The sequence below is a fragment of the Pongo pygmaeus genome, chromosome 4 (genome assembly GCF_028885625.2).
Source record: "Pongo pygmaeus isolate AG05252 chromosome 4, NHGRI_mPonPyg2-v2.0_pri, whole genome shotgun sequence".
Classification (NCBI taxonomy): domain Eukaryota; kingdom Metazoa; phylum Chordata; class Mammalia; order Primates; family Hominidae; genus Pongo; species Pongo pygmaeus.
In genome coordinates this window covers 125996705-126024541 of record NC_072377.2, presented here as the reverse complement: position 1 = coordinate 126024541, position 27837 = coordinate 125996705, and the positions used below count along the sequence as shown (strand labels likewise).

The following is a 27837-nucleotide window of genomic DNA, read 5'->3' as shown; positions in this document are numbered from 1 at the left end:
TATGTCTGAGATTTTGCTCCCTGTGGCCCTTGACATGGTCTGATTGGGCCTTAGGAGGCTAGAATTGATAGAATTACCTCTAGCCATAATCATTCTCAACTTAACTGCAGTGTGCCCTACAAATATTATATTTTCCTATGTGTGCTATGATGTGGAAAAGGTCACGATGTGCTGCTCTGGTAGTTATATGTTTTCCTACTGTTTATCTTCTATCATGCCACTCTCAGTTTATAAATTTCTCTTGCTTTTCTTATTTCAAGGGATGGCTGATTTGAGGAGAAGAGGAATTTAGCCAATGGAAAGGAGAAGAATGGGCTTTCTGTAACTGTCTTTATTTCTGAATTCTATTGCCTTAGGGAGATTTTATTGTTAAAATGAAAATTCCATGTGTGTCTTGGCTAATACATAATATCTATAGTTGTAGAGTTAAATATATTAACAATGTAAATCAATACAGCATAAGCTTTCTTAAAAAGTGATCCTCATCTTTTAAAATAAATTTCCTAAGGGGAATTTATTTATTTTATAACAGATATGATGCTTTTGCAAATACATAAGTAGATGATTATAATATGCTTTAATTCACCTGTCTGGTGTTCTAGCTTTCCCTTTAGAAATATATTAATAAAATGTACTTAGTATTTTCAGAAAAGAAGAACTCTTAAGCTGTGATATATAGGAAGTGTAAAGTTTTTATTACCTAGCTCATGTACCTTTTTCAAATTTAAGAGTCTTGTGGACTAGACATTCTATGCTACATTTCACAAGTTCCAGCTATACTTTGTTTATATATGTGGCCTGCAGCATTTTAAGGGGCCACTTTAAAAAATTTTTGGATTAGAATTTGAATTTCATAGGAGTGACAGGTTTGCTTAAAGTTCTTGCATCATTTTTTCTACTAAGGGAGAGAAAGCTAAGAGAACAAACAGGGGCACAGACATTGAGATAGTTAGAATTCCTACCCTTATCATTTTGTAATTGTGGTGTAATTGGAGAGCATAATACTTGAAGATTTCCTGTATTCTGTAATATAGAATTTACCATTTCTCTTTGCATGTGAACTTTGACACCACATGAACAACAGAAATAGAAAAGTATGAGTAAGTAGTATTTATTTTTATTTAGTAGAGAGAAAAGTCAGACAAGTGGCCAATTCCACACATTTTAAATTAAAATGAATATATATAAACCAGTGCAGACATACCTTTTGCTTTTATAACTATTTTTACAACTTAATTGAAGTATAATTGATATATGACAAACTACCCATATTTAAAGTATGCAATTTGATATGTTTGACCTAGTTATATGCTGATGAAGCCATCGCTATAATCGAGATAATGAACATATCTATTATGGCAAAGTTTCATTGTCCTTCTTTGTAATCACATCATCCCATTCAGCTTACCCAAGATAATCACTGAACAGCTTTTTGCCATTATAGATTATTTTATATTTTCCATAAATTTGTATAAATTGAATCCTACAGTATGTACCATCTTTTGTCTGCCTTTTTCACTCAGCATTATTATTTTGAGCGTTCTCTATGTTGCTACATGCATCCTTAGTTCATTACATTTATAGCTGAATAGTATTCCCTTTTATGAATATGCCATAATCCTTTTATTGATTCAGCTGTTTTTGGACATTTGGGTTATTTCCAGTTTTGAGCAACAGCATGTAAGGACCATATGAACATTCATACATAATCCTTTGTATGAAGATATTCTTTCATTTATTTTTAGGTACATACATCTATGAGTAAAATATATGGGAAATAAGCCAGGTATATGTTTAACTTTAAAATAAAAAAGCTAATTTTTTTTTCCCAAAGTGATTGCAGCATTTTACATTTCCAAGAAGCAGTGTTTGAAAGCTTCAGTTGCTCAGTTGCTCTACATTCTCACCAACACTTGGTCTGCTGTCTTGAGAATTGTGGCCATTCTGAAAGGTGTGTAGTGATACCTTATTATGGTTTTAATTTCTATGTAACTAATGACTAATGATATTAAAAACCTTTTTATGTGGTTACTATATCTACTTTGGTGAAGTGTCTATTCAAATATTTTGCCTATTTTTAATAGGTTTGTTCGTGCTTATATTTTGAGTTTTAAAAAAATGTATTCTGAATACAAGTACTTTTTCAGACAGTTATTTGTGACTGTATTTTCCCAGTCTGGCCTTTATTTTCATTTTCTTAATAATGTTTTTCAAAGAGAAGATATTCTTAATGTTGATGAAGTGCTATCATTTAAAAAAATGAATCGTGCTTTTTGCTGTCATATCCAAAAATTTTTACCTAATCCAAAGTCTTAAAGGTTTTCACCTATGCTTTCTTCAAGAAATTTTACAGTTTTACTTTTTACATTTAGGTCTATGATCATTTTGGGTTAATTATTTTATACCATGGGACATAATATTTGGTTCTAGTATGGATATTGAATTGTTCCAGTAACATTTTTTGAAATGACTTTTTATATTAAACTGTTTTTGTGTGTTTTAGAAATCAGTTGACTATAGATTGGTCAGTTTATTTTAGACTCCGTTTTCTATTTTTATTTTCTGTCTTGATGCCAGTACCATACTAGATTGTTGTTTTAAAATAATTCTTATAATCAGGTAGTATAAATCCACCAACTTTTTTATCAATGTTGTCTTCAAATGTTTAGATTCTTTCATTTTTGTATAGAATTTAGAGTCAGCTTATCAATTTCTACTAAAAAGCTGGGATTTTGATTGGGATTGCATTAACTCTATAGATCAATTTTGGAAGAACTGACATCTTAACACTATTCAGTTGTCTGAACTAGAAGCACAGTGTATCTATTTGTCTAGGTTCTCTTCAATTTCTCTCAGCGACGTTTTGTAGTTTGCAATGCATAGGTCTTCCTCTTGTTTTGCCAAATTTGTCTTGAGGTCAAAAGGTGACCATACACAATTAGCAACACTAAGTTACCTTCTTTATAAAATAAACTAATTGGAATGGAATTTAATGTCACACTGCATGTGCACATGCACATAATTGACAAATGAAACTTTCTTAATTTTTCTCTTGGCGCTAATTTAGTCTTCTTTTTAAATTGTGAAAATCCTTGTTATGCCCTTGATAAGCTTTGGGAAAATAAACCTTTTAAAATCCTTTCCAGGCATCTTTTAGCAGGCTTTGATTTTGTGCCTGGAATTTGTTCCTTCTGGTGGGTTCTTGATCTCGCTGACTTCAAGAATGAAGCCGCGGACCCTCGTGGTGTGTTACAGTTCTTAAAGATGGTGTGTCTATAGTTTGTTCCTTCTGATATTCAGATGTGTCCAGAGTTTCTTCGTTCCGGTGGGTTCGTGGTCTTGCTTGACTTCAGGAGTGAAGCCCAGACCTTCACAGTGAGTGTTACAGCTCTTAAAGGTGGCGCGTCCGGAGTTGTTTCTTTTTTCTGGTGGACTCGTGGTCTCGCTGACTTCAGGAGTGAAGCTGCAGACCTTCGCAGTCAGTGTTACAGCTCTTAAAGGTGTTGCGTCCACAGTTGTTCATTCCTCCTGGTGGGTTCATGGTGTTGCTGACTTCAGGAGTGAAGCCACAGACCTTCACAGCGAGTGTTACAGCTTTTAAAGGTGGCGCATCCAGAGTTGTTCGTGCCTGCTGGTGGGTTTGTGGTCTTGCTGGCGTCAGGAGTGAAGCTGCAGACCTTTGCGTTGAGTGTTACAACTCATAAATGTAGTATGGACCCAAAGAGTGAGCAGCAGTAAGATTTAGTGCGAAGAGCAAAAGAACAAACCTGCCACAGCGTGGACGGGGACCCAAGTGTGTTGCTGCTGCTGGCTCAGGTGGCCAGCTTTTATTCCGTTATTTGGCCTCACCCACATCCTGCTGATTGGTCCATTTTACAGAGAGCTGATTGGTCCATTTTACAGAGTGCTGATTGGTCTGTTTTTACAGAGTGCTGATTGGTGTGTTTACAAACCTTTAGCTGGACACAGAGCACTGATTGGTGCATTTTTACAGAGTGCTGATTGGTATATTTACAAACCTTTAGCTAGACACAGAGCGCTGATTGGTGCATTTACAACCCTTTAGCTAGACAGAAAAGTTCCCCAACTCCCCACCCCACCCAGAAGCCCAGCCTACTTCACCTCTCAATTTCGCTTAAGGAGGAGCCATAGTTTCCCATTTCTTAATTTTTTTTTTTTTTGTCGGTATCCAAAATCATTTTAATAAGAGGGTAGGATCCAGGGTTTGTTTTCGTAGCCTCAACTGGCCCGTAGGCCTCCACTGCACTCAAACTTTCAGACCTTGGAGCAAAGGTAGGGTTTGGTGTGGCTGTGCTGGGTTCCCTGGGCCTTGCCGAAATGCCAGTACACCTCTCCGCCCTTGTGAAGATCCGCCAGCAGGACGTTGCTGTAGCCTTGCAGGAGTCCAGGGCCAGCTGGTCAAAAGTGAGGATCTTGCCCCCCACCCTGAGGATGCTGCTGCGGTCTGGCCAGCTGGTCACGCGCAGCGCACACACCTTCAGTTTGAGCACCTCCTGAACCCGCACATCATCCATTATGGTCCCCACAACCACGGCCGTTTTGTTTTCCCAGCCGAGAAGCTTCATCATCTGAATCATCCGGAAAAGGGACAGAGGTGGCTGTTTGGTGCGACTCATAAACAATCTTTTCAACACAACCTGGTTGAATGTGGAGTTGGTTAATCTGGCCAGAAACCTGTACAGCTTGACCAACAGCCTCGAGATATCCTGGCTCTTGGGCTCCTTGCGCTGAACCTTTGGTCCTTGTTGTGGCGGATGTGAACTCCCATGATGGCGCCTCCTGCTGGGCCAGGTCCAGAAAGCTTAGTTTCCCATTTCTAATAACTTAAGGGAAAAACCTCTCTTTTTAAAAACCTTTCCTAGTTCCACAGCTTTTTTGAGTCTTTCCCCCCCCATAACTTACAATAAATATGTTTTAAAAAAATCTCAGTTGATAAAATGCTAGCTTTCATTAAAGTAGCATAACAACTGAGAGTTTTCCTCCCCCAACATTTTTTGAATGCAACTTTTAAGTGTCAATATTCCTTTATTTTGTAAGAACTTATTTTGTAAGTTTTATGACATTCCATGTTTTGGTAATCCACAGTTGGTTTATATATAATTGAACAAATTTACATTTTTTAAAAAAATTATAAAACCCTGAATCTTCTGTAGAATAGTTTACTGCCTATGTTTTGAAAGAGACTTCGCTATCTAAATGGAATTTGCGTCACTCCATATGATTTAACTTTACAAAATGCGTTTAAATAGAACACAGATTTAAAATAGATTTCTAAAGTGATTTCTACCATAAAAATTGGGGCAGGGCAAAAGACACATCCTGCCTTGAAGATTTGTGTCAAATTTTTCTCACAGAGTGAATTAACTTTAGTTTTTACTTTCTATATAGATCAAGAAGTTATAATTTTTACATTGTCTTAAAACTAATACAAATTATTTATGGTTCCCAGTTATATAGCTCATGTCATCCTCTGTCATATGTGATGCCCTACTATGTATGGGATTGTCAACATTTTTCACTCTTGAATATATAAATTGTAACATACAAACTTCATTTTGACATTTTGGAGTATATTATGACTTAATGTGAGGCCCTTCTTCCATTTGCTATGGCCGGAAACCATACTGATTCTTCATAAGGTACAGAATATAAAAGTAATATGATATATTATTTTTCTTTAATGAGCATAAAATTAAGTTAAAGTTATAAAAATCCACACGTGGAACAAATAAAGGGAACGTGTAGAAACAAGTATTTATTTGGTAAAGGTGTAGATACGGTATTGTGTAATAGAAAAGTCACAGGCTGTGATTAAAGAAAAGTGCATTTGATTTATATCCTTCTCAGTGACTGGCTGAATCATCTTCAAAAAGTTATGTGACCACTTCAAGCTTCAGATTCCACATCTGTAAATTGGCTGTAATAATGCCTGCCTCATAGAATTGACATTAAAATTAATTATCAAAACTATGTAGCAGTGAGAACTCATGTAATAGCACCTATACCTGCTCTGTATCTAGTTTATTCTATAGAAGAATTCTAAGTGTTATGTAGTATAAATAATACATCCTTCTCTAGCTAATGATTTACTTAGCAGCAGTACTGATAACGTAACTATGTATTATGTATTCACATTACAGAATATGACATTATAAAAATGTGTAGTAGCTAAATATTGGGATAAAGAATATAGATACTTTGGAGGTTTTCAAGGGGTGGAATAGGTAGAAAAAAGCCGTGATGAATTTAGATGTTTTAGAAGAGTCAAGTAAATATGCAGTTATATTCACAAAAAATTACAGCACCTTTCCCCATTCAGTTATGATTTCATTTAAAATAAATTTGAATATTTCATTAATCATTAATTACTCTGGATTTAAAATTTGATGTCCAAACTTAAAAACTGAAGAATAACAAGAAATAGTAAAAGCTGAATATAAGAGATAATGTATATTGACTGATTTAAAACTCGCTTAGCTTATTAAGATTTGAGGATTCTACAATACGAAATTAAAATTTTCACCTATAGTTGTAGGAAAAGATTTAATTGAAGATTTTAAAATTCTGGAATCTTGTTGTCTAGTAGTGTGAAAGATAGATTAAAATAGGCAAGAAGAGAGGGAAAAAATCACATTAATACCATTCCAAGTGCGAAGAGAGTTGTTTCTTCTGCCAGTAGGCTCAAAAAGTCTCTGGAGAGAAAGAATTTCTGAGTGAAAATCTGTTGCTCCACCTGCTTTCCTCACCTCCCTCGCCCCCATGTAATGCCTTCAGAAAAGCAGGGGATAATTGTTACTTTCGGAAAAACCCAGATATTGGAAGACAGTTGCCCAGAAAAGGATGTATTAGAAAGCGTAAACATTCCTGAGAACATTTGGCAGATGATCACAATATAGTGTCATCTGAGTGAAATATATGGTGGTATAATTCAAATGACTCTTTATTCTAGAATTAGTGCAATAGCCTTCTGTTTTTGTATGTTGACTATAATAACAAAACCGAAGGCCACTGGACTCCAGTTGTCTTTCATTCATGTCAGTATTATAGAAAGATATTCTCTGATAAATTGGCACGTTTGGTCATAGTTCTCTTTTCAGGTCCAACTTTAATACAGTTTCTTTATGGCTATCCCTGTTTTTGCTTATAATTTAGCCATATTTCCACTTTTTACACTTGATCTTAGCCAAAAGGCTGAAAGGCAATATGTTTCTGGTTTTTAAATGCTCTTATAGTTTCTTTTATCTTAAAACATTTTATTTCTTTAACAATAAGCTGTTTATAGAAACATACATTAAACAGACTAAATCCATTCCATTATATGAGCAATATAAGATAAGTATTCCTATTTAATACAAAAAAAGATAATACCATTGCCTTCTGGGAGTTCATTCTATCAGGTTGTTTAGAGATTCACTTTAACTATCATATGATACACTGTCTTGTAAATGCTGTAAAATACTAGTGAAGTAAATTTGAGTATATTGATTTACTTTTCAACTTGTTCCATTCCACTGCATACAGAAAAACTCATAATTTGCTTGGAGTCATATTCGAAAATGAGTTCTATTCACACCGTAATTTTATTTTGTGACAGAACAGTGAATCTTGATTAGATAAAAGTTAAAAAATGGCTTAAAATATTCATTTAGTCAACATCAAAAAATATGGTAAAGATCTGAACTAAATATAGAAAATGTTTAAATTATTATATTGAAAATAACTTTTTGTATATTGCTGCAGAAGCTTTTATTTTTTTAGTTGACATATTCCTATTCTAAAAATACTTTTTAAAACCTTGGATAAATGAATTGTCTCCATATATCAACTATTCTAATATTTTTACCTACTTAAATCGGGGTACATGGACTGCAAGTTAAAAGCTATAGAAAGACTGATGAAACCTTCTAAACTTACCATTTGGTAACTATCACATTATTAGTTGTTTCAGGTAATAATCATCAGTGGATGTTAAAAATAGTGGATAAAAGTTTAATTAGAAGCAGAATATTTATAGCATCTTAACATATTTTGACATAAGATATTTATTAAATACAAAGGGAAAAAGATTAACTTTACAGTGAAAAAGAAATCTGGCAAACATTATCTAAACTAAGTGATGAAAGTTAACATTACCAATAAAGGAACAGAGCAGACATTTGCCTATGAATATGATGCACTTGAAAAAAGCATATCATTTCTATAGAATCTCTTAGAGAAACTTGTAACATGAATCTGTTTATGAGAAAACATCAAGCAAACCCAGTTTAAGGAACAGTCAATAAAATAAATGGAACCCTTCAAAAATATCAACTTCATGAAAAACAAGAAAACTAAGGTACTGTTTCAGATAAAAAGAGATGAAAGAGGCCGGGTGCGGTGGCTTATGCCTGTGATCCCAGCACTTTGGGAGGCCAAGGCGGGCGGATCACCTGAGGTCGGGAATTCGGGACCACTGTGACCAACATGGAGAGACCCCGTCTCTACTAAAAATACAAAATTAGCCAGGTGTGGTGGTGCATGCCTGTAATCCCAGCTAATTGGGAGGCTGAGGCAGGAGAATCATTTGAATCTGGGAGGTGGAGGTTGCAGTGGGCCAAGATTGCACCATTGCACTCCAGCCTGGGCAATAAGAGCAAAACTCTGTCTCAAAAAAAAAAAAAAAAAAAAAAAAAAAGAGTTGAAAGAAATATGAAAACTGACAACAATGAGGTATTTTTGTGGGGTGCCTTTTTATTGGGGTTTTACTGTTTTTCTCATGATTAAACTGGAGTTGCAGGTTTTACAGAGAAATACTGTAGACAAAGTGTTATTTTTATAATCTTGAGTATGTACTTTCACTGTATGATTGCTGATAATGACCTTGATCACCTGGCTCGGGTATCATTTGCCATGTTTTTCCACTGCAATTTTCCAGAGTAATATTACTGTATCCATCCCCCCCTTTTATACTGTATTCTTTGAAGGAGTTACTATATGCAGCCTAGATTTAAGAAGTGAAGAGTTAGCGCTCACCATTTGAGGACACAGAGTCTTCATTAGCTATCTGGAATTCTTCTGTACAGGAGATTTGCCTATTCTCACTCCCATTCATTTATTTATTGATTTTTTTGTCAGTATGTACATAGATATTTATTTTATACTTTGGGTTATAACCCAATACTATTTTGTTCTTTTTTCTTTTCCTTTGCTTGACTTGTTTTAGCTTGGGCCATTGGCAGATCTTTCAATTGACTCCTGTGTCCTTTTGACATAACTCCATAATTGTGTGTGTTTGTGTGTGTTGTGTGAGTGTCTTAATACTTTTTTGGCACAATAAGATTCTCCCAGTTCATCTGTTATATTTTCTGCCAAAGTTTCAGAATCAGACATTTCTCCAAGGAGCCTTGGCTTATTTTATTGGAGAACAGTATTAGGACTCTAGATCTGAGCACTATTCTGCTTATTACTACTGGGTGTCATTGTTTTTAGGCCCTCTCAGCTGACAGAGCTGGATAATATATGCATTAATAACCCATGAATATAGACATATCTATAAATTTTGTTTTATGTAACCACTTGTATCTTTATGAAATTAAACATGAGTTCATACTGATGTCTTCAACTGTAATCCATCACCACGTAAGTCACTCCAGCCTTCTTATTTGGCTTATCTGTAAATTTTCACTCCAACAATATGAAATTTGGCTCCAACAATTTGCCACTCATTTATTTATTTGCTCATTTCCAATATTTATAGATAGCAGTATCAGAAATGTTAGTCCAAAATGCAATCTTCAAAACGCAGTTCCCATCACAATACCATCATTATTCATGGAACACAATGTGGAGATGCCTTAAAGAACTAAAAGTGGAATTACCATTTGATCCAGCAATCCCACTACTGGGTATCTCCCCAGAGGAAAAGAAGTCATTATATGAAAAAGATGCTTGCACATGCATGTTTGTAGCAGCACAATTCACAATTGCAAAAACAGGAACCAACCCAAATGCCCATCAATCAATGATAAAGAAACTGCGGTATATATGTGTATATATATGTGTGTATATATGTGTGTATATGTATGTATTATAGATGTGTGTATATATGTGTATATATATATATACACATATGTGTGTGTGTGTGTGTATATATATATGGTGAAATACTACTCAGCCATAAAAAGGAATGAATTAATGTCATTTGCAGCGACCTGGATGTGATTGGAGACTATTATTCTAAATGAAGTAACTCAGGAATGGAAAATCAAATATTGTATGTTCTCACTCATAAGTGGGAGCTAAGCTATGAGGATGCCAAAGCACAAGAATGATACAATGGACTTTGGGCACTCAGGGGGAAAGGGTTGGAAGGGGGTGAGGGATAAAAGACTATAATAGGGTGCAGTGTATACTGCTCGGGTGATGGGTGCACCAGTATCTCACAAAGCACCACTAAAGAACTTATGTAACCAAACACCACCTGTTCCCCAGTAACCAATGGAAATTAATAAAATGAAAGAATTGTTAATGTCTACTTACATGTGAGAGAGTTTTATCAACTAGAGTACAATGCTTATATGAAGTCCTCATTTCCAAAGTTATTATCAGTATTTTCCCCATCACTTTTTTTTCAGTGATTTGTTACATACATTTATAATACAGTAAGATTGACTTGCCACCACTTGTATTCCTTTCTGAGATCACTTCAACTTCTGAATGACTTTTTATATTTGCTTACATGAAGGTTTTTGTGCTATGAAGTTTTGTTGCCAACATTGGTTACCATACGGTTATATGTCAAAGTGTGGAGAAATGGCACATTTTATGTTGCAGTCTTATGTGTCTGCCTTTATCTTTCCTTTTCTCTTTTCTTCCTTTTGTTTTTTCATTTTTTCTTCTTCCTCTTCTTATTTCTCCTCCCCTATCTCTTCTTACTCTCCCTCTTCCTCTTCTCTTCTGGTTGCTCTATTTCTTCTACCTCCTTTCTCTTCTTTTATCTCCTTGATTTTCTCTATTTCCTCTTCTCCTTTTCTTAATTGCTCTCCTTTTTATTTATTGGTCTCCTGCCTGCAAAACCTTGCAATTGGATAAAGTGGTTTTTAAGTTACTACCGTAATTTCTGAATCACTTTTTATTTAGTTTAAGAACAATCATAAAACCAATTGCTGTCATTGGAGAGTAGAAAAAATACTTTATAGGACTGAATGGCTGGAGATAGTAAACATTTTTTTTTTCTGCATAAGGGAAATACTAAGTGAAGTAACTCAGGAATGGAAAGCCAAATATTGTATGTTTTAGAAATGAATAGATTCAGGTAAGAAGGAACTAAAATGGTGCACATTTTAATTAATAGAGTAGAAATAAGAATGAAATGATTATATATAGCAGATAATCATCCTTCCCTATTATAATTAGCAGCTGTTCTACTTGAGCTAATGAACTCCCTGGGTTTCTTTAGTTTCCACACTTCATGTTCTGCAGAGGAGCAGGCCCCTCTCCAGCCCAGTAGAGTGAAATTTGTTCAGCATGCACCCCTACACTAAACAGAATTCACACTAAACAAAATCCACCCTGAGAAAGCATGTGATGCAGTTGTAAACAACTATTGTGAGGGCAGTAAATCTACCAGAAGGCTCTGGGAAGGGTTTGAGGTTTATAAAGTTTTATAAAGAGTCTTTTAAGCAATCCCTTTTTTTTTTGCAAGTTGTCTTTGACATGTTAGCATGTGGTACATGAGATTTTAGCAATTGTCTAGGGTTAGGAGAGAAGCTAAACTGAAGACGACATGTTAACAGTGACAGACCGGATGAAATGGAATGTACTTTGGGATTTGAATGAAAATATTAAACAACTGTATTAACCTCAAATGCTACCCTAGTCTAGAGTTCTGCTTATGTGGGATTATGAATTATTTTATTGGCTAAGCCTTTTGGAGTTGTGTTCACTGTTACTTGGAACTAAAACCTTTGAGTCTTTTTGACATGCTGCTAAAAAAATTTCTAAGATATTGAGATTATTTTAAGATCACGAAGTTATAGTTTTAAGATTTATTAAGAAACATTTATTTCCCAGAGAATAGAAAATATGACACCTCACACATACCATATAATTTCTTTCTTTAAAGTGTACAGTTTAGTTTTGTTTAATATATTTGCAGGATGAGCAACTATCACCAAAATTAATTTTCAAATAGTTTTATTACACTCTTCCTCCAAAATCCCCATACCCATTAGCAGTCACTCCCCATTCCTTCTCTGCTGCCACCTTCCCAACTCAGTCCCAGGCAATTTCTTCTGATTTTTCTGTCTATAGATTTGCCTGTTCTAGACATTTCACATAAATGGAATCACATGATATGCAGCCTTTGTGACTGACTTCTTTCACTTAGTGTAAATGTTTCCAAGGTTTACCTGTGTTGTTCTATGTATAAATTCTTGATCCTTATTTCTGAATAATATTTCATTATATGAGTATACGACACTTTGTTTATTCATTCCTGTCAGCTGATGGAATTATGGACTGTCTTCACTTTTTCAGTATATGAGTAATGCTGCTATGATGATTCATGTGCAAGTTTTTTGTGGGCGTGTTTTTATTTATCTTGGGTACACCTAGGAGTGAAATTGTTGGGTCATATGGCGACTCTATTATTAAGACTTGAAAACCTGCCAAACTATTTTCCAAAATGACTGCAGCACTTTGCATTTCTACCAGTAATGGACGAGGGATCCTGTTTCTCCACATTCTCATCAATCCTTGCTGTTGTCTTAAATGTAGACATCCTGGTGAGTGTGAAATTGTATCTTGCCACTAATGATGTTGAGCATCTTTTCTTTGTCTTATTGGCCATTTGTGTGTCTTCTTTGGAGAAATACCTATTCAAATCCCGTGACTATTTTTAATGTGGGTGAGCTACCTATGGGCTGTCTTTTCATTTTCTTGATAGTGTCCTTTGAAGCACAAAAGTTTTAATTTGATGAAGTCTTGTGTTTTTTTTTTTCTTTTTTAAATTAGACTTTAAGTTCTGGGATACAAGTGCAGAATGTGCAGATTTGTTACATAGGTATACACGAGCCATGGTGGTTTGCTGCACCCATCAACCCATCATCTATTTCTTCTAACGTTATCCCTCCCCAAGGCCCCCCCAACCTCCCGACAGGCCCCGGTGTGTGATGATTACCTCTCTGTGTCCATGTATTCTCATTGTTCAGCTCCCACTTATGAGTGAGAACATGCTGTGTTTCATTTTCTATTCCTGTGTTAGTTTGCTGAGAATGATGGTTTCCAGCTTCATCTATGTCCCTGCAAAGAATGTGAACTCATCCTTTTTCATGGCTGTGTAGTATTCCATGGTATATATGTGCCACATTTTCTACATCCAGTCTATCATTGATGGGCATTTGGCTTGGTTCCAAGTCTTTGCTATCGTGAATAGTGCTGCAACAAACTTACGTGTGCATATGTCTTTATAGTAGAATGATTTGTAACCCTTTGGGTATATATCCAGTAATGGGATTGCTGGGTCAAATGGTATTTCTGGTTCTAGATCCTTGAGGAATTGCCAAACTGTCTTCCACAATGGTTGAACTAATTTACACTGCCACCAAGAGTGTAAAAGTGTTCCTATTTCTCCACATCTTTACCAGCATCTGTTGTTTCCTGACTTTTTAATGATTGCCATTCTAACTGATGTGAGATGGTATCTCATTGTGGTTTTAATTTGCATTTCTCTAATGACCAGTGATGATGAGCTTTTTTTCATATGTTTGTTGGCTGCATAAATGTATTCTTTTGAGAAGTGTCTGTTCATATCCTTTGCCCACTTTTTGATGTGATTGTTTGTTTAAGTTCCTTGCAGATTCTGGATATTAACCATTGTTGATGGATAGATTGCAAAAATTTTCTTCCATTCTGTAGGTTGCCTGTTTACTCTGATGATAGCTTCTTTTGCTGGGCAGAAGATTTTGTTTTGTTTTTTTTTTGTTTTTTGAGACAGAATCTCTGTTGCCAGACTGGAGTGCAGTTGTGCGATCTTGGCTCACTGCAACCTCCACCTCTTGGGTTCAAGTGATTCTCCTGCATAGGCCTACTGAGTGGCTGAGACTAGAGGCGTGCACCACCACACCCATCTAATTTTTGTATTTTTACCAGAGACAGGATTTCACCATGTTGGCCAGGATGGTCTCGATCTCTTGACCTCATGATCCGCCTGCCTCGGCCTCCCAAAGTGCTAGGATTACAGGCATGAGCCACTGTGTCTGGCCAAAAGCCCTTTAGTTTAATTAGATCCCATTTATCAGTTTTGGCTCTTGTTGCCTTTGCTTTTGGTGTTTTAATCCTGAACTCTCTGCCCATTCCTATGTCCTGAATGGTATTGCCTAGGTTTTCTTCCAGGGTTTTTATGGCTTTAGGTCTTACGTTTAAGTCTTTAATCCATCTTGAGTTAATTTTTGTGTAAGGTGTAAGGAAGGAGTCCAGTTTCAGTTTTCTGCATATGGCTAGCCAGTTTTCCCAACACTATTAAATAGGGAATCCTTTCCCTATTGCTTGTTTTTGTCAGGTTTGTCAAATATCAGATGGTTGTAGATGTGTGACATCATTTCTGAGGGCTCTGGTCTGTTCCATTGGACTATATATCTGTTTTGGTACTACTACCATGCTGATTTGGTTACTGTAGCCTTGTGGTATAGTTTGAAGGCAGGTAACATGATGCCTCCAGCTTTGTTCTTGTTGCATAGGATTGTCTTGGCTGTATGGGATTTTTTTTTTTTTTTTTTTTTGGTTCCATACGAACTTTAAAGTAGTTTTTTCTAATTCTGTGAAGAAAGTCAGTGGTAGCTTGATGGAGATAGCATTAAATCTATAAATTACTTTGGTAAGTATGGCCATTTTCACGATATTGATTCTTCCTTTCCATGAGCATTAAATGTTTTTCCACTAGTTTGTGTCCTCTCTTATTTCCTTGAGCAGTGGTTTGTAGTTCTTGAAAAGATCCATCACATCCTTTGTAAGTTCTATTCCTAGGTATTTTATTCTCTTTGAAGCAATAATGAATGTAAGTTCACTCATGATTTGGCTCTCTGTTTATCCGTTATTGGTGTATAGGAATGCTTGTGATTTTTGCACATTGATTTTGTATCCTGAGACTTTGCTGAAGTTGCTTATCAGCTTAAGGACATTTTGGGCTGAGACGATGGGGTTTTCTAAATGTACAATCAATGCCATCTGCAAACAGAGACAATTTGACATCCTCTCTTCCTATGCGAATACTGTTTCTTTCTTTCTCTTGCCTGATTGCTGTGGCCAGAACTTCCAATACTATGTTGGATAGGAGTGGTGAGATGGGGCATCCTTGTCTTGTGCTGGTTTTCAAAGGAATGCTTCCAGTTTTTGCCCATTCAGTATGATATTGGCTGTGGGTTTGTCATAAATAGCTCTTATTATTTTGAGACACATTCCATCAATACTGAGTTTATTGAGAATTTTTAGCATGAAGGTGTGTTGAATTTTATCGAATAGCTTTTCTGCATCTATTGAGATAATCATGTAATTTTTGTCATTGGTTCTGTTTATGTGATGGATCATGTTTATTGACTTACATATGTTGAATCAGCCTTGCATCCCAGGGATGAAGCCAACTTTATTGTGTTGGATAAGCTTTTTGATGTGCTGCTGGATTTGGTTTGCCAGAATTTAATTGCGGATTTTCACATTGACGTTCATCAGGGATATTGGCCTGAGGTGTTCTTTTTTTGTTGTGTCTCTGCCAGGCTTCGGTATCAGGATGATGCTGGCCTCAATATGTGAGTTAGGGAGGATTCCCTCTTTTTCTGTTGTTTGAAATAGTTTCATAAGGAATGGTGCCAGCTCCTCTTTGTACCTCTGGTGAATTTGGCTGAGAATCTGTCTGGTTCTGGGCTTTTTTCAGTCAGTAGGCTAACAATTACTGCCTCAATTTCAGAACTTGTTATTGGTCTATTCAGGGATTCAAGTTCCTCCTGGTTTAGAACTTGGAGGGTGTATGTTTACAGGAATTTATCCATTTCTTCTAGATTTTCTAGTTTATTTAAATAGCGGTGTTTATAGTATTCTCGGATGGTAGTTTGTATTTCTATGGGATCAGTGGTGATATCCCCTTTTTCATTTCTTATTGTGTCTATTTGATTCTTCTCTCTTTTCTTTATTAGTCTGCCCAGCTGACTAGCTATTTTGTTAATATTTTCAAAAAACCAGCTCCTGGATTCATTGATTTTTTGAAGGGTTTTTTGTGTCTCTGTCTCCTTCAGTTCTGCTCTGGTCTTAGTTATTTCTTGTCTTCTGCTACCTTTTGAATTTGTTTGCTTTTTCTTCTCTAGTTTTTTTTTAATTGTGATATTAGAATGTCGATTTTAGATCTTCCTGCTTTGTCCTTTGGACATTTAGTGCTGTAAATTTCCCTCTAAACACTGCTTTAGCTGTGTCTGAGGGATTCTGGTAAGCTGTGTCTTTTTCTCATTGTTTTCAAAGAACTTATTTATTTCTGCCTTAATTTCGTTATTTACCCAGTAGTCATTCAGGAGCAGGTTGTTCAGTTTCCATGTAGTTGTGCAGTTTTGAGTGAGTTTCTTAATCCTGAGTTCTAATTTGATTGCACTGTGGTCTGAGAGACTGTTCTGATTTCCATTCTTTTACATTTGCTGAGGATTGTTTTTCTTCCAATTATGTGGTGAATTTCATAATAAGTGCAATGTGGTGCTGAGAAGAATGTATAATTTGTTAATTTGGGGTGGAGAGTTCTGTAGATGTCTATTAGGTCTGCCTGGTCCAGAACTGAGTTCAAGTCCTGAATATCCTTGTTAATTTTCTGTCTCATTGATTTGTCTAATATTGACAGTGGGGTGTTAAAGTCTCCCACTATTATTGTTTGGGAGCCCATGTCTCTTTGTAGGTCTCTAAGAACTTACTTTATGAATCTGGGTGATGCTGTATTGGGTCCATATACATTTAGGATAGTTAGCTCTTCTTGTTACATTGATTCCTTTACCATTATGTAATGCCCTTGTTTGTCTCTTTTGATCTTTGTTGTTTTAAATTCTGTTTTATCAGAGACTAGGACTGCAACCCCCGCTTTTTTTTTTCTTTTCATTTGCTTGGTAAATCTTCCTGCATCCCTTTGTTTTGAGCCTGTGTGTGTCTTTGCATGTGAGATGGGTCTCCTGAATACAGCACACTGATGGGTCTTGACTCTATCCAATTTGCCAGTCTGCATCTTTTAATTTGGGCATTTAGCCCATTTACATTTAAGGTTAATATTATTATGTGTGAATTTGATCCTGTCATTATGATGCTAGCTGGTTATTTTGCCTGTTACTTGATGCAGTTTCTTCATAGCGTCGATAGTTTTTACAATTTGGCATGTTTTAGCAGTGGCTGGTACCTGCTTTTCCTTTCCATATTTATTCCTTCCTTCGGAGCTCTTGTAAGACAGGCCTGGTGGTGACAAAATCTCTCAGGATTTGCTTGTCTGTAATGGATTTTATTTCACCTTTGCTTATGACACTTAGTTTGGCTGGATATGAAATTCTGGGTTGAATATTTTTTTTTAAGGATGTCGAATATTGGCCCCCACTCTTCTGGCTTGTAGGGTTTCTTGCAGAGAGATCAGCTGTTAGTCTGATGGGCTTCCCTTTGTGGGTAACCCTACCTTTCTCTCTCTGTGGCTGCCCTTAAGATTTTTTCCTTTATTTTAACCTTGGTGAATCTGATGATTATGTGTCTTGGGGTTGCTCTTATCAATGAGTATCTTTGTGGTTTTCCCTGTATTTCCTGAATTTGAATGTTGGCCTGTCTTGCCAACATTGGGGAAGTTCTCCTGGATAATATTCTGAAGAGTGTTTTCCAGCTTGGTTCCATTCTCCCTGTCACTTTCAGTTACACCAATCAAACATAGGTTTGGTCTTTTCACATAGTCCCATATTTCTTGGAGGCTTTGTTCATTCATTTTCTTTCTTTTTCTCTAATCTTGTCTTCATGCTTTATTTCTTTAAGTTGATCTTCAATCTCTGATATCCTTTCTTCTGCTTGATTAATTTGGCTATTGATACTTGTGTATGCTTCATGAAGTTCTCATGCTGTGTTTTTCAGCTCCATCAGGTCATTTATGTTCTTCTTCAAACTGGTTATTCTAGTTAGCATTTCCTCTAACCTTTTTTCAAGCTTCTTAGCTTCCTTGCGTTGGGTTCAAACATGCTCCTTTAGCTCAGAGAAGTTTTTTATTACCCACTTTCTGAAGCGTATTTCTGTCAGTTCATCAAACTCATTCTCTGTTCAGTTTTGTCCCTTGCTGGTGAAGAGTTGTGATCCTTTGGAGGAGAAGAGGTATTCTGGTTTTAGGAATTTTCAGCCTCTTTTTGCTGGTTTCTCCTCATCTTCATGGATTTATCTACCTTTGGTCTTTGATGTTGGTGACCTTCAGATGGAGTTTTTGTGCGGATGTCCTTTTTGTTTATGTTTGTGCTATTCCCTTCTGTTTGTTAGTTTTCCTTTTAACAGTCAGGCCCCTCTGCTCCATGTCTGTTGGAGTTTGCTGGAGGTCCACTCCAGACCCTGTTTGCCTGGGTATCACCAGTGGAGGCTGCAGAACAGCAAAGATTGCTGCCTGTTCCTTCCTCTGGAAGCTTCATCCCAGAGGGCAACTGCCAGATGCCTGCTGGAGCTCTCCTGTATGTCTGTTGACCCCTGCTGGGAGGTATCTCCCAGTCAGGAGGCACGGGGGTCAGGGACCCATTTGAGGAGGCAGTCTGTCCCTTAGCAGAGCTCAAGCACTGCGCTGGGAGATCTGCTGCTCTCTTCAGAGCTGGCAGGCAAAAACGTTTAAATTTGCTTAAGGTGTGCCCACAGTCGCCCCTTCCCCTAGGTGCTCTGTTCCAGGGAGATGGGAGTTTGATCTATGAGCCCCTGACTGGGGCTGCTGCCTTTTTTTTCAGAGATGCCCTGCCCAGAGAGGACAAATTTGTTATTACCCACTTTCTGAAGTATACTTCTGTTAATTCATCAAACTCATTTTCTGTCCAGTTTTGTTCCCTTGCTGGCAAGGAGTTGTGATCCTTTGGAGGAGAAGAGGCATTCTGGTTTTTGGAATTTTCAGAGCTGTGGTGGACTCCACCCAGTCCAAACTTTCTGGAAGCTTTGTTTACACTGTGATGGGAAAACTGCCTACTCAAGCCTCAGTAATGGAGGACGCCCCTCCCCCGACCAAGCTCAAGAGTCTCAGGTTGACTTCAAACTGCTGTTCTGGCAGTGAGAATTTCAAGTAAGTGGATCTTAGCTTGCTGGGCCCCATGGAGTTGGAATCTGCTGAGCTAGGCAACTTGGCTCCCTGGCTTTAGGCCCCTTTCCAGGGGAGTGAACAGTTCTGTCTTGCTGGCATTCCAGGCACCACTGGGGTATGAAAAAGAACTCCTGCAGCTAGCTAGGTGACTGCCCAAATGGCTGCCCAGTATTCCGCTCAAAACCCGGGGCCCTGGTGGTGTAGGCACCCGAGGGAATCTCCTGGTCTGCAGGTTGTGAAGACTGTGGGAAAAGCACATTAGATATAAAAGTAATATTTTTTAACTCAATAAAGATCATATATGATAAACCCACAGTTAACATCATACTCAGTGATGAAAAGTTGAAAGGTTTTTCTTCAGGATCTGAAATAAAACAAAGATGCCCACTCTTAACACTTCTATTCAATATAGTACTGAAAGTCTTAGCCATAGCAATTAGGTAAGGAAAAGGAAAGACATCCCAATAGTAAAAAAGGTTTAATTGTCTATGTTTGCTGATGACATGATCTCATATACAGAGAACCCTATGGACTCTTCCAAAAAACTGTTAGAACTGATAAATTCAATACAAGTACAATATACAAAATCATTATATAAAAATCAGCAGTTTTTGTATGCACTAATAATGACTTACGTAGGAGAGAGAGCAAGGAAACAATACTGTTTACAATAGATAAAAAACAATATTCTTAGGAATACATTTAACTGAGAAGGTAAAAATCTATACACTGAAAAATATAAAACATTGATGAAAAAAATTGTGGAAGGCACAAATAAATGAAAAGATATCCCATGTTCATGGATTGGAAGAATTAGTATTGTTAAAATGTCCAAATTACTCAAAGTGATCTACAGATTTAATGTAATCCCTATCAGAATTCCAATGCCGTTTTCACAGTAATAAATAAAAAATCGTAAAATTTGTCTAGAATCACAAAAGACCCTAAAGAAGCAAATCAATCTTGAGAAAGAAGAAAGCTGGAGGCATTGTACTTACTGATTTCAAAATATATTAAAAGCTATGGTACTCAAAACAACATGGTACTGGCATACAAACAGACACATTAACAAATGGAACAGGATAGAGAGCCCAAAAATGAATGCACAGATTTTCATTCAATTGATTTTTGGCAAAAGTGCTAAGAACACACAATGGGGAAAGGGAAGTCTATTCAATAATTGGTGTTGGCATGATTGGATATCCACAGGCACAAGAGTAAAACTGGATGTTTATCTCACACCATATTCAAAGGTCACACCATATTCAAAGGTCAACTTGCAATGTATTAAAGACTCAAATGTAAGTCTTAAAGTGTAAAACTAGTAGAATAAAACAGGGGAAATGCTCCATGATGTTGGTCTGGACAATATATTTTTTTTTCCTGATATAACAACAAAAACATAGGCAATAAAAGCAAAAAATAGGCAGATGGAACCATATCAAACTAGAAAGATTCTACACAGCCAAGGAAACAATAAAGAGAGTGATGACACAACCTATGAAGTGAGAGAAAATGGGCAAAAAAATCATAAAATGGGCAAAAAAATAAAAAAACCTATGAAGTGAGAGAAAGTGGGCAAAAAATCTGAATAGCCATTTCTTAGGAGAAAATATATAAATGACCAACAGGTTTCTGAAAACATGCTAAAATCACTAATAATCAGGAAAATGAAAATTTAAACTATAATGAAATATTATCTTTTACTTGCTAGAATGGCTTTTATCTAAAGGACCAAAGATAACACCCATTGAAGATGTGAAGGAAGGGAACCCTTATACACTATTAGAGATGATGTAAATTAGTACACTCGTTATGGAAAACAGCATGGAAATTTCTCAGAAAACTAAAAGTAGGACTACTATATGATTCAGCCCTACCTCTTCTATTTGTATATCAAAAGGAAATGACATGAGTATGTTGAAGAAGTATACGGACTCTCATTTTCATGGAAGCATTATTCACAACCAACAAGATATGATATCAGCCTAAGGGCATATCAACAGATGAATGAATACAGAAACTTTGGTACATATAAAAAATATAATACTATTTCACCTTTACAAAGAAGGAAATCTACTTATTTGTGACAACATGGATGAAGCTGCAGGACATTATGTTAAGTGAAATAAGCCAGACAGAAGAGTATTGCATAATTTCACTTATCAGTAGAACTTTGTAAGTTAAATTTACAGAGGTAGAGAGTAGAATGGTAGGTAATAGGGGCTGGAAGTGGGGAGGAGATTGCAAAAGAGGACAGGTTGGTCAAAGTGCACAAAATTTCAGTTAGACAGGAAGTGTATTTGTCCCAAGTGTCTATTGCTACCATCTTTATATCCATGAGTATCCAATGTTTAGCCCTCACTTATAAGTGAGAACATATGGCATTTGGTTTTCTGTTCCTGTGGTAATTTTCTTAGGATAATGAACCCCAGCAACATTCATGTTTCTGCAAAAGACATGATTTCAATTTTTAATGTCTGCATAGTATTCCATGGTTTGTGTGTGTGTGTGTGTGTGTGTGTGTGTGTATATATAATCTTTATCCAGTCCACTGTTGATGGGCACCTAAGCTGATTCCATGTCTTTGACATTGTGAATAGTGCTGTAATGAACATACAAGTGCACGTGTATTTTTGGTAGAGCAATTTATTTTCTTTTGGATATATACCTACTATTGGTATTGATTTTGATTGTTGGGTCAAATGGTAGTTTTGATTTAAGTTCTTTGAGTAATCTCCAAACTGCTTTCCACAGTGGCTGAACTAATTTACATTCCCACCAACAAGTGTATAAGCATTACCTTTTAGGAAACACCATTTAGCCTTGGGAAAGAATTTATGATGATATCCTCAAAAACAATTGTAACAAAAACAAAAATTGACAAGTGGGATCTAATTAAACTGAAAAGCTTCTGTACAGCAAAAGAAACTATCAACAAACAGACAACGTACAGAATGGGAGAAAATATTCACAAACTATGCAACTGACAGAGGTGTAATATCCAGAATCTATAAGGAACTTAAGCAATTCAACAAGCAAAAACCAACCCCATTAAAGAGAGGGCAAAAGACACAAACATACTTTCTCAAAAGAAGACTTACAAGTGGCCAAAAAACATATGAAAAAATGGTCAACGTAAGTAATCATCAAAGAAATGCAAATGAAAAGCATGGTGAGATTCTATTCAGTATAAAGATTGAGAGCTATTGGGGTCATTCTTCAGTCTCTGGTCTTGGCTTCTAAATTTAGAGGCAATGGGTATGAGCTCAGTTAGTTTTGCACAAATTTCACGGTTTATTTTCTGGCTTGACTGCAATACCCAACTTAGTGTTTGCATTTTTGCAGTGTGTTCTCTTTCTGGCTTGCTTGTGGAGTTTTTGCTTGTCCTACAAACCTCAAGTACAATTATTTGCAGTCTAAGGCACCCCATTTATGGATGAAGTTTTTGCAACTGGAATTGAATTTAACACTTTCAAATTCAGTTTCCAAAGAAGACTTGACAATGAATCAATCAGTCGATCTATCTCTCTCTTTTTGTTTGTGTTGCCTATTTTCTCTGTTCTTTGGCATACTTGCTATCATAGAGTCAACTGGGGCCCCAAGATGCTTAGTGGTTCTTTTGTAACAACTTTTAGTTAAATGCAATATAGTCCTCCTCTTTTAAAGTATCAGAGGGCTATACTTGTTATTTGTTTTGACTAATTCATAAAGAGTGCCAAGTGCTAACACAAGGGCAGGCAATAGGTAGAATATAATCTTTGTTGGTGAACAGGAATCAAGAAAAGTAGCCATATTATTTGAGTCCAACTCAGTAAGAATTATATATAAGTGAATAATCATAGGAAATGACATTCATATTGCCTAAACTGTCCTAACTTGACATTTGTGATTAGATTTATGTTGAATAATACTCTTTTTAGCAGCACTGTGCACAATTGCTAGTGGAGTTGAGAGGTTTAGCCTTCTTACTTTAGTTTAACATGGAAACAAATACTGCACAGAGTTATTAAAGAATCGTAGAAATTATGGTATTTTATTTTCTGTAACTGATTCCATTTTTTTCATGAGACATGACACAGTAGGGTTACTGGGAAGGAATGGAGATTGGGGAAGGAGAAGGCACTTAAAACTGATTCAACTTCCATTCTAATACTGTCTTTTTGACTTTGTCTCTTGGGGGCAAATGTTCTTGCAGATTTTTTCACCCTCCTTCTCTCCTACCCTGGAGAGTGACTTACCTGACTACAGTGAGAAGGAGCTGGGCCTTTGGATAGGCAGGCTCCTTTCTGTTTTTTGATGTTCTCTGATATGTGCAGGTTAGTCAAGTCTACACACTATGCTGCTGCCCTGCTGAGACAAGCTCAGTTGAGGAGACCCTAACCCAGCAGTGCTAGAGGAATTAAAGACACACACACAGAAATATAGAGGTGTATAGTGGGAAATCAGGGGTCTCACAGCCTTCAGAGCTGAGAGCCCTGAACAGAGATTTACCCACGTATTTATTAACAGCAAGCCAGTCATTAGCATTGTTTCTATAGATATTAAATTAACTAAAAGTATCCTTTATGGGAAACAAAGGGATGGGTCGAATTAAAGGAATAAGTTGGGCTAGTTAACTGCAGCAGGAGCATGTCCTTAAGGCACAGATTGCTCATGCTATTGTTTGTGGCTTAAGAATGCCTTTAAGCAGTTTTCCACCCTGGGCGGGCCAGGTGTTCCTTGCCCTCATTCTGGTAAACCCACAACCTTCCAGCCTGGGTGTTATGGCCATCATGAACATGTCACAGTTCTGCAGAGATTTGGTTTATGGCCAGTTTTGGGGCCAGTTTATGGCCAGATTTTTGGGGGCTTGTTCCCAACACTGCCCAACACAATGACACTACTCCTACCTGGTGTTTTGCAAGCTTCCATGGCTGAAGTCTACAGACCACACTACTTGCTCCCTGTTGTAAAGATCTCATTCATTACACTTCTTATCAATCTCATAATTTCACTGGCCAACTGGTTCTCTCAGCTGCCGGGTCTTTCCCGCAGACCTGGCTAACTGACAGATGAAAGGAGTACTCAGACACGGGTACACAGTATAAGAGCAGCTAGGGGACTGCTGGGCTCTAGTGGCCAAAGTGCAGCAACCCTGAGAAGCTGGAGCTGCTTGCTTTTATTCAGTGTAGGCACAATGCCAAAAACCTGGAGCAAACACAATCTGTGGGTAATTAACATTTATTGTTCCCCTTTCAGGGAACATCAGGCATGTGGATGATCAAAGCTCTGCTCCTGGTCAACATAAGTAAACAAACCTGTTTAAGATAAATTCCCCTATACTCCCTTGTACCTACTCCTTGCCCTCTGCCTCAAGGTGAGAGAACAGCTTCAGCTATTCTCCCCTAAAGCTCTGCAGAGCCTTCTGACCTTTCAGAAGGCCTGCTCCTTTCCCTGTAGTTTCTCTCACCACTCTGACCAATCTCCTACACTCAGCATTTCTAAGTCAGCTCACTGAGGCATGTGGAGTGTTTTAGATACACTAAGTACTATTTGCAGACTATAGGGAGTAAGGGATATGAAGTTTGTCTCAGTCTGATTGATCGTGACATCTCTTTATTTCTGTGCCATTCTAGTGCTCCTGCCTCACATTTGAATTGGGAATAAACCAAATGCCAGGCTTCCTACAAAATGCTACACTTTCACCCAGGCTATGCCTATGGAAGTATGTCACTTGTCCTGATGTTTTCAGGTTCCTTAACATTAGAATGTAATCCCATACACTGAAGTTTAGCCCCATACAGGCGGTATATCAATAACTGATTCCTGACCAGCTCCCCTCATGTGTCTCTTTCCTTCTTTTCATATATTCTTTGGGTAGAAGGAATGGGACTTCTACTTCCCCTTTTTCTTTGGACTTCTACTTCCCCTTTTTCTTCCTATTATGTCACATTTTCCTTCTTCCCAGGAACACTGAGTCCTATGGCTGAGCATTAAAAACAGATAAATAAGAGTTAAGATAAACTCATCTCGTGATAAGGGGACACATTAGGAAAATATTTTTATTTGTCACATGTACATTTTTGAAAATCACATTTCTTTTCTTTTTTTTTTTTTTTTTGAGATACAGTCTCACTCTGTCACCAGGCTGGAGAGTGCAGTGGAACAATCTCGGCTCACTGCAACCTCCGCCTCCGGGGTTCAAGTGATTCTCCTGCCTCAGCCTCCTGAGTAGCTGTGGCTGCAGGTGTGTGCCACCATGCCCAGCTAATTTTTGTGTTTTTAGTAGAGACGGGCTTTCACCATGTTGGCCAGGATAGTCTCAGTCTCTTGACCTTGTGATCCACCTGCCTCGGCCTCCCAAAGTGCTGGGATTATAGGCGTGAGCCACCATGCCCAGCCACATTTCTTTTTGAGCTCTGCTGGCAAAGACACCTAGAGCTAATAGAAACGTTGGAAATGTTTGTTTTCTGGACTCTTTGACCCTAACTCTACCACCACAAGAAATTATCAACAATATTTTAATATAAATAATTAGTTCAATAAATATATTGAAAGCTTGCTGTGTATCAAGCATTATTCTTAGAAGACAATTCTTGGATATTGACTAAGAGTAATTTGGTCAAAGAAAGTAGGAGGCAATTTGAAGTGACGGGAAGTTGTACAAAAGATGATCTTGGTTCTGTAGAATATAGGATCCTATTCTTGAGTAACTCATAGTCCAGACGGCCAGGGTGGCATTTAACAAAATACTTATATTTACTTAATAGGCAAATGATTTAAAAATGTCAATTATAAAGCTTTATGGAAGTTTAGGTGAAAAAGTGACTGATTCTGCATGGGGAAGTTTAGAGCTATTGATGCTTGAAAACATTTAATGATGAATTTATTGCTGCCTTAAGGCAATTCCAATCAGCATAGCAGGACTGGTTTTGCTTATGAGCATTTAGTCAAGCTTGTATTATGTTTCTTTACTGTTGTTAAGTTGGCAGAAATGTTTTTATCATTGAGAACTGAAATGGTATATATTTCAGACTTAGGTCCTCATTTTGTTAAAGCAATTTTTGTATGAGCTGAAAAAAAAATCAGAAGTAATTCTAGTCCTTACCAAACACAGTGTGCATGAGGCATAGAAGATAGGCCAGGGTGCCTGGATGCCAGGAGAAAAGAGATAGAATGTGAAGTTAGAATCATGTAGAGACATTTAGGCCATAAAAAGTTGGGATTTTGTCATAAGAGTAATGAGCAGACATAGATGAGTTTTAAGTAAACCAGTAATAAAAGTCTCATTTGCAATATTAAGTATCACTCTGCTGTGTGGCAAATGGTTTACATGAGGGTAAGAGAACTATTGCAATAGCCTATTTAAGAGGTGACAATGGCTTAGTCAATAATGATTATAGTAAAAATGGTGAAAAATAATTGGATTCACTTGTACATTGAAGATAAAGCCAATGTGGCTCCCTGTTATATTGGGTAGAAGCTGGGAGGAAAAGGACAGAATCAAAGATAGTAATTACAATTTTATCTTTAAGCATAAAGGGTAGATGGTGGTACCATTTACTGAAATAGTGAGAACTTGGGGAAGAATAAAATAGGGGTAAAATTGATATTTCCATTCTAAACATAATATCTCTAAGAAGCCCACTATGAGTATTGTCTAATTAGAAATATATGAATCTGAAATACTTCAAAGGAACACAGGCTGGAGGCTTGCATTTGGATGTGATAGGGAAGTTTAAGTCATTGGGCTAAATAAGATGAGCAGCAACAAGTGTTCCAAAATAGAAAAGATGAGCAGAGATAGTTTAAGCAGAGATAGAGCAACCCGAAAAAGTGACTGGTAAAGAACAGTGAGAGAAAAAAGAGGAATGATGACAGAATTTTAAATTCCTTTTCTCAAAGAGAAAAAAAAAAGGTCTATCAAATGCTACAGACTTGATAATTAAAACAAGGTATAGATGTGACCACAGAATTTGGTATCAAAGAAGACATTTTATTGATATAATTTGTATATTTTAAACAACTCTATTGAGGTAAAATTGACATAAAATAAAGAAACCTCTTGTACTTAAAGTGTACTATTCAGTAAGTTTTGACGTAAGTATAGAAACAAGATAATAAATACATTTATCACTCCCAAGAGTTTTCTTGTTCCTTTTCATTCTTATTCCTCTCTGACTCCTTCTTTTTGTTCCCAGCCAACCACTTCTCTATTTTTCACTATACATATTAGCTTGATTTTCTTAGAATTGTGTAGTGTGGACTACTTTCTTTTCCTGACTTTTTTATTTAACATAATTTGAGGTTTATCCAAGTTGTTATGTGTATTGATAGTTCATATGCTTTTACTGCTTAGTAGTAATTCATTGTATTAGTACTCTACAATTGTTTATTTATTCACTTGTTGAAGAACATGTGGGTTGCTTCCAATTTTAGCTTCTAAAATTAAAGCTTCTACGAACATTTGTATAGATGGCTTTGGTGTATGTGAGTAGATCATATAGTGTAATTAACTGCCTAAGAATAATAATAATAATAATAAT

At 36.7% G+C, this 27837-nt stretch overlaps 1 pseudogene; it reads right to left on the bottom strand.

The window, feature by feature from the left end:
• Positions 1 to 4200: 4200 nt before the first annotated feature.
• Positions 4201 to 4789, bottom strand: LOC129036235 (large ribosomal subunit protein eL18-like; annotated as a pseudogene).
• Between the last annotated feature and the right edge of the window lie 23048 nt (positions 4790 to 27837).